Source organism: Stenella coeruleoalba (genome assembly GCF_951394435.1).
Source record: "Stenella coeruleoalba genome assembly, chromosome: 15".
NCBI lineage: Eukaryota > Metazoa > Chordata > Mammalia > Artiodactyla > Delphinidae > Stenella > Stenella coeruleoalba.
Genome location: NC_137161.1, coordinates 84,813,779 through 84,827,187, shown reverse-complemented (window position 1 = coordinate 84,827,187; position 13,409 = coordinate 84,813,779). Strand labels below are relative to the sequence as shown.

General features: G+C 40.9%; 1 long non-coding RNA gene across 1 annotated transcript in view; it reads left to right on the top strand.

Annotated features, from left to right (window-relative positions):
• LOC307197830 overlaps positions 1 to 13,409 on the top strand; it is a 147,255-nt gene that overhangs the window by 84,383 nt on the left and 49,463 nt on the right. The window lies entirely within an intron of this gene.

The following is a 13,409-nucleotide window of genomic DNA, read 5'->3' as shown; positions in this document are numbered from 1 at the left end:
TGCACCCCAGGGCCCTAACATGGGGAGATTCTGAACTCTTATGGGATTTCTGGCATATGTGCTAGCCTTCCCCTCTGGAGAGGAAGATTAATCACTACCCTGGGATGCAAGCAGATATTTCCAGGAGAGGAAGGAGATTTTATCTTGATGACCCTGGGACATCTCTAGGAAGGTACTTCTCTAAATTTCTCTGGTGGACTATTCTAGCTCTAGGTTTCAGTACAGGCTCGCTGTTGAAATGTGTCCTTTGCTCAGAAGGCCCGGACCCTGCCAGCATACAGGAAATCCATGGAGAATGGTCTTTTCAAATATTTGGCCCATTTTTAATTTGGCCATTCATCTTCTTATTATCTGCATACATATGATACAAGTCCTTTGCAAGATATGTGTATTACAGATATTGCAAATAAAAGAAATCCAATTATGTGACTTGCCCTCTTGTTTACTTAATGATGTTTTCAATAAGACATTTTCAACATCTTGTAAAGTCCAGTTTATCCATTGAAAACATTTTATAATTTGCTTTTTGTATCCTGTTTAAGAAATTCTTGGTTTTTTAATTGAAGTATAGTTGATTTACAATATTGTGTTACTTTCAGGTGTACAGCAAAGTGATTCAGTTAAATATATATTTATATTTTTTCAGATTCTTTTCCATTATAGGTTATTATAAGCTATTGAATACAGTTCCCTGTGCTACACAGTAAATCCTTGTTACTTATCTATTTTATATATAATAGTGTGTATATGTTAATCCCATACTCTTAATTTTTTTCCCTACCCGCCGCCCTTCCCCTTTGGTAACCGTAAGTTTGTTTTCTGCATCTGTGAGTCTGTTTCTGTTTTGTACATAAATTTGTTTGGCTCACGGGATCTGAGTTCCCCAACCAAGGATTGAACCCAGGCCACAGCAGTGAAAGCCCAGAATCCTAACCATTCGGCCACCAGGGAACTCCCTGCATTATGGTTTAGATTCCACATGTAAGTTATGTAATATTTGTCTTCCTGTGTCTGACTTATTCCACTTAGTATGATCATCTCTAGGTCCATCTATGTTACTGCAAATGGCATTATTTCATTCCTCTTTGTGACTAATATTGCACTGTATATATACACCACATCTTCTTAAACCAGTCATTTCTTGATGGACAGTTAGGTTGCTTCCATGGCTTGGGTACTGTAAATAGTGCTGCTATGAACATTGGGGTGCATGTATCTTTTCAAATTAGAGTTTTCGGGCTTCCCTGGTGGCGCAGTGGTTGAGAGTCCGCCTGCCGATGCAGGGGACACGGGTTCGTGCCCCGGTCCGGGAAGATCCCACATGCCGCGGAGCAGCTGGGCCCGTGAGCCATGGCCGCTGAGCCTGCGCGTCCGGAGCCTGTGCTCCGCAACGGGAGAGACCACAACAGTGAGAGGCCCGCGTACCGCAAAAAAAACAAAAACAAAATTAGAATTTTCATCTTTTCCAGATATATGTCCAGGAGTGAGATTGCTGGATCATATGGTAGTTCTATTTTTAGTTTTTTAAGGAACCTCCATACTGTTTTCCATAGCGGCTGCACCAATTTGCATTCCCACCAACAGTGTACGAGGGTTCCCTTTTCTCCACACCCTCTCTAGCATTTATTATTTTTAGACTTTTTGATGATAGCTACTCTGACTGGTGTGAGGTGATACCTTATTGATTTGCATTTCTCTAATAATTAGCGATGTTGAGCATCTATTCACGTACCTCTTGGCCATCTGTATGTCTTCTTTGGAAAAAAAATAAAAGGAAATTCACATCTAAAATTCACTCCCATTTTATGACCATTTATTGGCTAATAAATGATTGACTATTGAATGAAAAAAAATTGGTAGCTCAAAGGCGGCAGCATGATATGGTGATAGGACTTGGCTACAGACTGGGTTTATATTCCAGATTCACGTCTTATGCTTAAGTGATGTGGGCAGGTCACTCCGTTTTCTTGTCTGTCTTCTCTATAAAGCAGAGACGATCCTTCCCACCATGCAGGGGTGCTGTGAGGCTGGGATGACGTCGCAGATGTAAAGTGCAGCCAGCAAGGACCTGGTACATTGCACGGGAAATTCCCTGGTGGTCCAGTGGTTAGGACTCCGCACTTTCACTGCGAGGGCGCGTTCCATCCCCGGTCAGGGAACTAAGATCCCGCAAGCCACGCAGCGTGGCCAAAAAAAAAGGGACCGGTACATTGCTGCCTCTCAGTATATTATTTGCCTCCTTATCTGTTTGATGAAATGTATGTATCTAAAACTCCCCATTCTCCATGAGGTCTCACTGCGTTGCTATTTCTCTGACTGGAAATTATAATACACATCTCAAAAAAGAAAAAATCATTGCATGCCCTAAGTTGCAAATATTTTTTTCCCGTGCATTCTTCTAGGAGCTTTGTTTGAGCTTTCACATTCAGGCGTGTGTTCCATTTTGAGTTAATATTGTGTGTGGCCTTCTGTAAGGGACGCGCAGGCTCAGCGGCCATGGCTCACGGGCCCAGCCGCTCCGCGGCACGTGGGATCTTCCCGGACCGGGGCACGAACCCGCGTCCCCTGCATCGGCAGGCGGACTCTCAACCACTGCGCCACCAGGGAAGCCCAGGTGCTTATTTTTTTTCCACATGGATATCCAGTTATTCTAGTACCATTTTTTCTTCAACTTTTTTTCAGAAGTATAGTTGATTTACAATGTCGTGTTAGGTTCAGGTGTACGGCACAGTGATTCAGATATAGATATAGATATGCATACATATTGTTTTTCAGATTCTTTTCCCTTATAGGTTATTTACAGAATATTGAATATAGTTCCCTGTGCTCTACAGTAGGTCCTTATTGGTTACCTGTCTTATATATAGTAGTGTGTATCTGTTAATCCCAACCTCCTAATGTATCCCTCCCCCACTTTCCGCTTTGGTAATCATAGGTTTGTTTTCTGTGTCTGTAGGTCTAACACCATTTGTTGAAAAGACTTTTTCCCCCCGTTGATTTGCTCCAGCATCTTTGTCAAAAATTAATCATATATGCATGGATCTGTTTCTACACTCTATTTCAGCCTAGCCCAGTAGAAATATAACACAGGCTATAAATGTAAGCTATGTGGGTAATTTTAAATTTTCTAGTAGCCACATTTTCAAAGGCAGGCAGCTATTGGGATGCCATCTTAATAACTCGTAGTTTAGTCAACCAGTAATACCTACCCACAGGTACTGTTTTATGAACGGATCCAGGTTGACCAGCACAGGTGATGGTGCATAATGAAATATGTATCAAGTAAAATAAAACAGATTCAGTTGGTCCGTAACCTGGAGCCTCAGCTGAAAGCAGAGCCCGTGAGTTGTGACTTTCAATGCGATGTTACATAATCAACGCTAAACATTTCCTCCCAAGCAAGCTCAACAGAGCAAAGGGCAAGATGTGAGATCCGTAATCAATACCATGAGTAACATGAAGTTTATTTAACTCCAAGAGGCAAGCAATTGTTAAAGCCTGAAATAAATCTTAAAGGTTAGTCAGAACTAACATACGATATTCTGTGCCAGCCTCCTGGATTAAGTTTCTAGAAACAACTGGATGAGATTTACTGGTTAACAAAGATTTAAGGGAGAAGTAACATTAGGAGAACAAAGATTGTGAATAAGCGTGTCTTTAGAATTATTGATTAGTTAACAAAAGATAAACAACAGAGACATAACAAAATGCTGGACTAAGCATCACTTTCCTCTGACTGCAACTTCTGTAAAATGGCAGAAAATATAATTTTAACGAGAACAAATATATAGTACTAGACTGTAGAAGAGTTTTTTTAATTTTATTGAAGTATAGTTGATCTATAATGTGTTAATTTCTGCTGCACAGCAAAGTGATTCAGTTATATAGTACATATATACATTCTTTTTTATATTCTTTTCCATTATGGTTTGTCACAGGACATTGAATCTAGTTCCCTGTGCTATGCAGTAGGACCTTGTTGTTTATCCATCCTATATATTATAGTTTGCATCTGCTAATCCCAAACTCCCAATCCTTCCCTCCCCAACTAGAAGAGTTTTTGAAGTATGGGAAGTACACAGGATATGATCTATGGAGGGAGAAAAGACAACAGAAATAATAGCCCAAAAGCAACAGAAAAGGTGATGTTGTTCCAGGATGTTCCAAGGCCAGAGCAGAGCTGTGATTAGAACCCAGGACTCCTGGCTCTGTCCACTGATTTCTCCATCACATTCCCTGTCTCTGCCAAATGTTGTCCTAAATAATTTAATATTTTAAAAGTAATCTCAAGTTACAAAACTTTGGCTTTAAAAAACAAACAGAAAAATTGCCCCATATAAAGCATCCCATAAACAACAAGGTCCTACTCTATAGCACAGAGAACTATATTCAATATCCTGTAACAAACCGTAATGGAAAAGAAAATAATAAGAAATAACCATAAAAACTAAATAAAATTACAACAAAAAGAAGAAAAAGCATCCCAGTTCATTACCACAATAACATTTCTTTTATATTTTCCTATTTTCAGGTATATTTTACATATGCATAATTGTAAGAGGAATATACGTACAAATTTGTCCTGTTTTTCATTTAACCTTATGTAACGTATTTCCCATCTTGCCACTGAATCTTCATAACTATCGTTTTTAATGTCCACATAATATACTTTGATTATGATTTATTTTTCTTCCTTCTTTTTGACCTTTTGGATTGTTTCCAATTTGTGCTATTATAAATAATACCGTAATTAACGTCTTTGTTTCCTCAGCTGAATTTAAATCTGTTTCATGAATTAAAAGCAGCTGGATTGACTTCTGTTTCATTCCTTTTTGAACAAAGATGGAATGTCCTGGTTTCATAACAAGGAATGGGCTAAATTTAGGGCTACAGATCGGGGTCTGTGACAAGTGAGCATCGCAGCGGCAGAGTTCTCAAAGCGTTTCAGACAGTGTCTGTTCAGCTTGCTTGTCCCACTTTGGGGAATACAGTAAGTCTGTGTTGCTCTGGTTTAAAATACATCTCAAGATTTTTAACTTTACCCTTGACAGGAGTGATTTTGTTTTTAACAGTATGACTTGTGGATGTGTTACTTTCTTCAGATCTTTCTGCACATGACCAAGGTTAAGGTCAACTATGAATGCATAGTTCTCAAGCCATTTGAAATACTGGGTAACACTGACAAGGTTTCTGTTTTTTCATGAAGTATTTTACTGCCCCAGATAAAGCAATGCCTAGTGAGATTACAGCAGATCAGGGGGAGGGGGGGATGACTTTTTTTTTTAAAGAACCAATGAGGAGTCTTAGAAATATTGAATATGATACTGAAAATTTTAAACTCAGCAGATCGAACGAATAGTAGGTTGATGGAGCTAAAAACTGATTATTTCCTGAATAATCGAACCATTCCAAAATGAATTTCCTAAGTAGAGGATGAAAGAATGGAGGAGAGGAAAAAATTTAATAATAAACTTATCCAGAGTTAAAGAAAGACACAAGGATTGTTAAATCCTTATCCAGAGTTAAAGAAAGACACAAGGTTGAATAGGTTCACTGAAAGTTGATCAGAATGAATGAAAAAGATAAGCAAAACAACAGGAGGAAGGGGAAGTCCTAAAAGATTACAAAGCAAGCAGGAGAGAGAGAGAGAGAGAGAGAAGAAAACAGATTGCCCACAAAGGAACAAAAATGAAACTGGGTTCTGCCTTCTTGTTGGCAAAAGTGGATGCTAGAAGACAAAGGAGGAGCAACCTCAAAACTCTAAGGATAAAAATTACTTTGAATCCAGCATCTTATACACCATCCAAAACTAATACTTAAATGTGAGATCAAAATCAAGACACTTTCAGACATACTAGGACTCAAAGCATTTACCACCCAATAAATCTTTTTTGAACAAATAGTAAAGGATTTGCTCCACCAAAACAAACAAAAATAATGAATTTAAGTAGACAGCATAAGATGCAAGTAACCAAAATGAGAAAAAAAATAAAATCACTCTAACAGTCATCTCATGAGTTTCACGTGTAGACAACTGAGAGAGTGGAGGGGAGAAAAAAATTATCTGTTGACAATTCAGGAGGCATAATATTTTAAAATGTGTTATTGAAAACTTTAAGCTGAAAACATTCCAAAAGAATTCAACTTGGGAAAGGTGTGTTAGCAAGAAGAGGGGGAAGCCTGGTAGGAAAATAGGGGAGTAAAATTATACGAAAGGTCTTACTTAGGAGAAAATAAAAATTCTGATTAACTCTAGACCTTTTTTAAATTTAAGAACAATCAGTAGAAAAATAGAAGTATACATATAACTTGATTTCAAACTGCTGGAGGAATAATAATAAAACAATAATATCAATCCTCAAAAGACAGGAAATAAAACATAAAATAAGACAGGGGCATGTATTAAAACACATTGGTAATCACAAGTAAAAACCCAGTTAAGTTCTGTTAAGAGACAAACATTTTCAGAATGTATCAAACAATAGTCAGCTACATATAGTTAAAACAAACCACCTGAAACAAATGACACAGAAAGCTTGAAAATAAAGAGATGACAAGAAGATGGCTTCTAGTTAACCTTAAGGAAACAGGTAATTATTGTGTGTTATTTAAGCTATATGTGGAGTAAGATGGAAATATTTCTAATTCATGACTTTAAAACCTGTTCATGTTAGTCCAAAATTAAAAACGAAGTCCAAAAATCAGTGAGACAAAAAATCATCTAATCATTTCAAGAACTTAAAAAAAATTAAACTGCAAATAAACTAAAGAAAGTAGATAAGAAGGAAATATTAAAGAGCAGACATTAAAAAACATATACAATAGGCAGGATGAAAAAGCCAAAAGTTGTATCTTTGAAAAGACTAATAAAATCAGTGGTTCTCTGGCAAGAAAAAGAGAAGGAATAAATAGATATTAGGAATGAAAAAGGTAACATTTCTACAGATATTTAGATGTTAAAATAAAAATAAGAGCAAATTTTCTAATATGAGCAGTTATAAACTTCAAAATTTAGATGTTTACAAATACCTAGAAAAACACAACTGACACAAGAAGAAATCAAAAATCTGCATAGTTCTATAACTATTAAATGAATTAAATCTATAACTTAAAAACTCGCCACAAAGTAAACTCTAGGTCCAGACTGTTTTCACTGAGAAGTTCTATGAAATGTTTAGAGAATAAATAATGCAAATCTTATACAAACTTTAATAGAGAATAGAACAAAGAAGGAACACTCCAAAACTCGTTTTATGAGGTGAGTATACCAGATCCTGACAAAACCAATTACATTCATGAATTTGAATGCAAAATTCTGAAGCAAAATATCAAAGTTGATCCCAGTGGTAAATAAAAAGAAAAACAAAAACAATAACAGTTAATGGCCAAGCTGGTTTATTCCAGGAATGCAATGTGGCTCTACTGCTCAAAAATCAATGAATGATACTATAGTATCTGCTCAATAGATGCAGAACGTTTTATAAAATTTATCATCTATTTGTGATTTTAAAAACTTTTAGCAAACTAGGAACAGAAGGGAACTCCCTCAATATGATAATGGATATATTTCTTTAAAAAATTACAGCAAGGGCTTCTGGTGGCGCAGTGGTTGAGAGTCCGCCTGCTGATGCAGGGGACCCGGGTTCGTGCCCCGGTCCGGGAAGATCCCTCGTGCCGCGGAGCGGCTGGGCCCGTGAGCCATGGCCGCTGAGCCTGTGCGTCCGGAGGGTGTGCTCTGCAACGGGAGAGGCCACAGCAGTGAGAGGTCCGCGTACCGCAAAAAGAAAAGAAAGAAAAAAAATAAAAATATAAAAAATAAATAAAAAATTACAGCAATACCAAACTACATGAAATACTTAATGAAATTTTGAAAAAAAAGTTTTAAGGACAGGAACAAGAATACCAGCTGTCACTTCAATTCAACATTATAATGAAGATCCTGTGAGATAAGAATAAGGCAAGAAAAAGAAACAAAATACATAAGACTTGGAAAAGAAGAAATAAAAAGGGCATTATTCACAGATTAATGGTTTGTAGAAATCCAGAAGAATCTACAGAAAATAATTACAGTTAGTAAATGAGTTTAACGAGATTGCTGGAAACAAGGCCAGTACATAAAAATCTATTCACCCATACCAGCAACAAAAAGAAAATAAAGCCTGTAAAAAGATAACATTTTAATAACACAAAAAATTCAAATACCTAGAAATGCATCTTATAAATGTCATACAGGTTATCTCTAAAGAAAACTGAAAAGCATTACTGAGAAAAAGTAAAGAAAACCTAAATACTATGTTCATGGAGTGGAAAATTCAGTATTGCAAAGCTGTTACAATCGCCTTTGTTCAATACAAAGATGTTAGTTGAATCTACAGATGCAAATTCCAATCAAAATTATAATTTTTGTAGAAATTTACAGTGTTCTTAAATTTATGTGGAAATGCAGAGGGCCAATATTAGCCAAGACAGTCTTTGGGGGAAAAAATTAAAAACAAGAAGAAGTCCCCTGGGGGAGGTGAGTCCAACAGTTCTCATGACTGTGGTGTGTCCTGACTCTCCAGCTGGTTGACTTACGTGCTGGAGAATCTGAAGAACTAGGTCATCTGGATCTCTGGACTTCAGCACTGGTTCCTGGACACCCCTCTCTGAGCCCAGCCCTGGTGCAGTCTGAGCCCAGGCACCTTGAAGGGTCACCTGGGGGCGCTCTAATCCACAGACCCAGCTGAGCTTCAGCTGTGTGAGTGCGCCATCTTGGATGTCCATCCTGGTCCGTCCTGGAGATGACGCAGCCCCTGCACCATGTGACGGCAGCCCCATGAAAGGCTCCAGGGAATTCCGCCCATCCCAACCTTTCCCCAATTCCTGATCTACAGAATCACCAGCAAAATAAAATGGTGGTTGTAAGCTGCTAAGTTAGGGGTTAATGTGTTAACTAACAACAGGTAACTGGAACAACCACCCAAAGGAAACATGCATTCTGTGTGGACCTAGAGAACAGGCTCAGGGAGGACAGAGTTAGCTTACAATAGCACCAGCTCTCTCCTTTTTCCCCTCGTCTCTCTCCAAGCTACAGGTAGCGTGTTGTGAGAAAGCAGGCCAGGGAACAGATGAGACCAATCGGGTCTCCACATCAGGCCCCCAGCCTGAAGCAGGTCCAAACCAGAATGGAGATTCAATGCTAAAACAGGCTTGGAGTTTTGATGAATATCTCAAGTCGGATATGTTGATCTGAGATTGCTTTTGCTTCTTAAACTGACCTGGGAATGTCTGTCATGTAAGAATGAACCAAAAACTCATGGGCTAGCCACATTTTTACTGGGAGACAGAGGACAGGTACCGAAACAACAAAAATTTTGAAAGGTATGTTTTGATTTTTGTCTGGAGTCAGGTTTTATTCAACACACTGGGTAAAGATTTTTTTAAATTTTTTCCAGCATTACTGACATATAATTGACATATAACATTATGTAAGTTTAAGGTGTTACACAATGTGATTTTTTAAAATTTATTTTATTTATTTATTTTTAACTGCGTTGGCTCTTCGTTGCTGTACGCAGCCTTTCTCTAGTTGGCGGCGAGCGGGGGCTACTCTTCGTGATGGTGCGCGGGCTTCTCATTGCAGTGGCTTCTCTTGTTGCAGAGCACGGGCTCTAGGCATGCGAGCTTCAGTAGTTGTGGCGCACGGGCTCAGTAGTTGTGGCTCGTGGACTCTAGAACGCAGGCTCAGTAGTTGTGGCACGCAGGCTCAGTAGTCGTGGCTCGTGGACTCTAGAACGCAGGCTCAGTAGTTGTGGCGCACAGGCTTCGTTGCTCTGCAGCACATGGGATCTTCCTGGACCAGGGCTCAAACCCATGTCCCCTGCATTGGCAGGCGGATTCTTAACCACTGAGCCACCAGGGAAGCCCTACAAGGTGATGTTTTATAGAAGTATATATTGTGAAATGATTTCCACAATAGAGTTAGTTAACACATTCATCAGTTGCATAATTATGATTTTATTTTGGGGCGAGAACACTTAAGATCGACTCTCTTAGCAACTTTCAAGTGTGTAATACAGTTTTCTTAACTACAGTTGCCATGCTGAATACTAGATTCCCCAGAACTTATCCATCTTATTATTGGAAGTTTGTACCCTTTGACCAGCATATCCCTGCTTCTCCCACCCCCAGCCCCTGACAACCACCATTCTACTTTGTTTCTGTGAATTTGGCACTTTTTTTTAAATTTCACATATAAGTGAGATCATACAATATTTGTCTTTCTCTGTCTGACTTATTTCACTTAGCATAATGCCTTCCAAGTCCATCCATATATCTGCAAACAGCAAAATTTCTTTTTTTTTTGGCTGAGTAATACTCCGGGGTGTGTGTGTGTGTGTGTGTGTGTGTGTGTGTGTGTGTGTGTGTGTGTGTATACACATCTTCTTTATCCATTTATCCGTTGATGGACACTTGTTTCCATGTCTTGGCTATTGTGAATAGTGCTGCAGTGAACATGAGGGTAGTGATATCTCTTTGAGACAGTGATTTCACTTCCTTCAGATATATACCCAGAAGTAGGATTGCTGGATCATGTGCTAGTTCTACTGTTATTTTTTTGAGGAACTACCATACTGCTTCCCATAGTGGCTGCACCAATTTACATTCTCACCACAGGGCTTTAGGGTTTTCTTTTCTCCACATCCTTGTAGACACTTGTTATCTCTTGTCTTTTTTTTTTTTTTTCGGTATGTGGGCTTCTCACCGTTGTGGCCTCTCCCGTTGCGGAGCACAGGCTCCAGACGCGCAGCCTCAGCGGCCATGGCTCACGGGCCCAGCCGCTCCGTGGCACGTGGGATCCTCCTGGACCGGGGCACGAACCCGCGTCCCCTGCATCGGCAGGCGGACTCTCAACCACTGCGCCACCAGGGAAGCCCTGTGTATAGTTTTGAATCAGGAAGTGTGAAGCCTCCACCTTTGTTCTTCTTTCTCAAGATTTTCTTGGCTGTTCAGGATCTTTCGTGCTTCTATATGAATTTTAGGATTTTTTTTTTCCTATTTCTGGAGCCCAGTTACAGGGCCCTTTCAGAATCTACAGTCTGACTTAATTTGGAGGACTCACCTCCACGGGCTCCTGGACCACAGCCAAGAGGGGCTGGGACCAGTTCACGGGTCACTTCAGGGCCCACAGCCAGGACCAAGGTCTGTACACCTAACACCCGACCTGTGGGGGGGGCCTGGTTCCTCCCTTAGCACGTGGTGCCGACGACAGGACCAAACGGGGCTGTAGCTGAGTCCTCAGGGGATACAGAGCCGTCTCTGGGTCTGTAGCTGGGACCATGGTCAGCAAATCTGCTGCCGGGGTGCGCGCCTGCCTTCTCAGAATCCTCTCCTTCATCAAGGACTGCATTGAGCTTTCACCATCTCACACCTGGATCCCAGAGCTCCTACAAGAGCATTTCTGTAGGTGGATGGACCCCAAATTGTTGTTGAGGTGGGAGGATACACGTGAGGAGCGTCTTATTCAACCGTCTTGCTGACGGCACCCCGGGATTTTTCAAGTCATAGATTGGTTCTGGATCCCCTCACCCATCCTGCTGGATCTTTTTATCTGATTACGCTTCACGCTCGTCTGGGATGTTTTCATCCTAAAACAGAACACACGTAGGCTTACACTTAGAATCGCAGTTTTTCAAAGTCTTCCTGTCTTGATACTGTTATCCACCCATGGACTTTCCTGCCCGGCTTTGTGGAGGGATTTAATTCACCAGAATGTGGGGAGGACGGCCACATGCATGGGGTGATGATTTTGCAGGCCCCGGGAAGGACACAAACACACCCCCAAATCAAACATTCTCCAGATCCATTCAGCATTGCTCACGAATTCCCAAAAGAGAGTATTGGTGCGTTTGATTCCTGCCATCGACACACCGGGTTACTCGGTCCCATCAGAGTTGCAGTTGAAATCCCTAGAGCGAGTCAGGCAGGTGGGGAGAGGACCCTTGTTAGCAGGTAGAAAGGTACTCCCAGAGTAGCCAAGTCTTTTAACTTTTCCCCCAAATTCAGAAACCTGAATTCTTGTTCTTCCTGATTTCTGTACATTGCCCACAAAATAAAAATAATTCTTAAACCTTCTATGAGGCAAGCAAAAGTAATATGTGCACCCGATTCGGGACAGACGTGCAACCCCTGATTTACGGAGAGGGCTAATCAGTGGTAAATCACAAGGGTGATGAAATTTCCAGGACCAGGACTTTGGATCCAGCAGAGAAAGGGAGGAGAGGGACTGGGCAGATGAGAGGCACAGCCATCTCTCTGCCATGGAAACTCCACGGGAGAAGGGTTAGTTGTTTTTTTTGTTTTTTGTTTTTCCTGTATTAAGAGATCAATGGGAGAGTAATAATAATCTTGTACATTGATGAAGCACTTTCAGACGTGAGTGCTTTCTCATCTCTAATCTCATCTGATCCTTATAACAGCTCATGAGCTTGTCAAGAACATCCAAGCCTCTAACCCGATGAGAGGGAGATAAGGACACACACCACTCATGGAAAGAAAGCGGAGAGACAGAAAGGGAACAGGAGGGCCCAGATTTCAGTGGAAACCTCAGAAATGAGTTCATTTTTCCCAGCTTTCACCTGCTCCCTCCTATCCTCCCTTTGTTTGACAGGCTGTCCTGGTCCGTGGTTGCAGGAGACCAGGGGGTGGGAGTGGGAGGCGAGGGTCCATACAGTGAGGCGCACGGCAGCGGCAGCAGTCAGGACGCTGGCCAGGGCAAGAGAACACATCTGGTGAGATCTGTAACGAAAATACCCCCTGACAGTTCAGGATCCGGACATGATCCTCACTGACTTGTTGACAGCCAAAGAATCAAACCTTGACAGACGTCAGTCAAGTCCATACTCATTAAAAAAAAAAAAAAAAAAAAAGGGGGGGGGCTTCCCTGGTGGCGCAGTGGTTGAGAGTCCGCCTGCCGATGCGGGGGACACGGGTTCGTGCCCCGGTCCGGGAGGATCCCACATGCCACGGAGCGGCTGGGCCCGTGAGCCACAGCTAAGGAAATCCATTTTTTTAAGTGATATCCCCAGGACTATTTAAGAAGCTATTGAAAGGATAGAAATATAGATAGAAGGAGGAAATGAATTCAGAAATAGACGCACAGGACTTCCCTGGCGGTCCAGTGGTTAAGACTCCGCACTTCCACTGCAGGGGGTGCAGGTTCGATCCCTGGTCAGGGAAGTTCTGCATGCTGTGGGTTGTGGCCAAAAAAAAAAAAGAAAGAAAGAAAGAAATAGACCCACATATGCACAGTTCATTGATTCATTACAAAGGGGCCAAGGCAACCCAAAGGGAAAGAGAATGCCTTTTCAATAAATAGTTTTGGAACAATTGAACATCCATACAGGGGGAAAAAAGAAGTTAATCCTTGA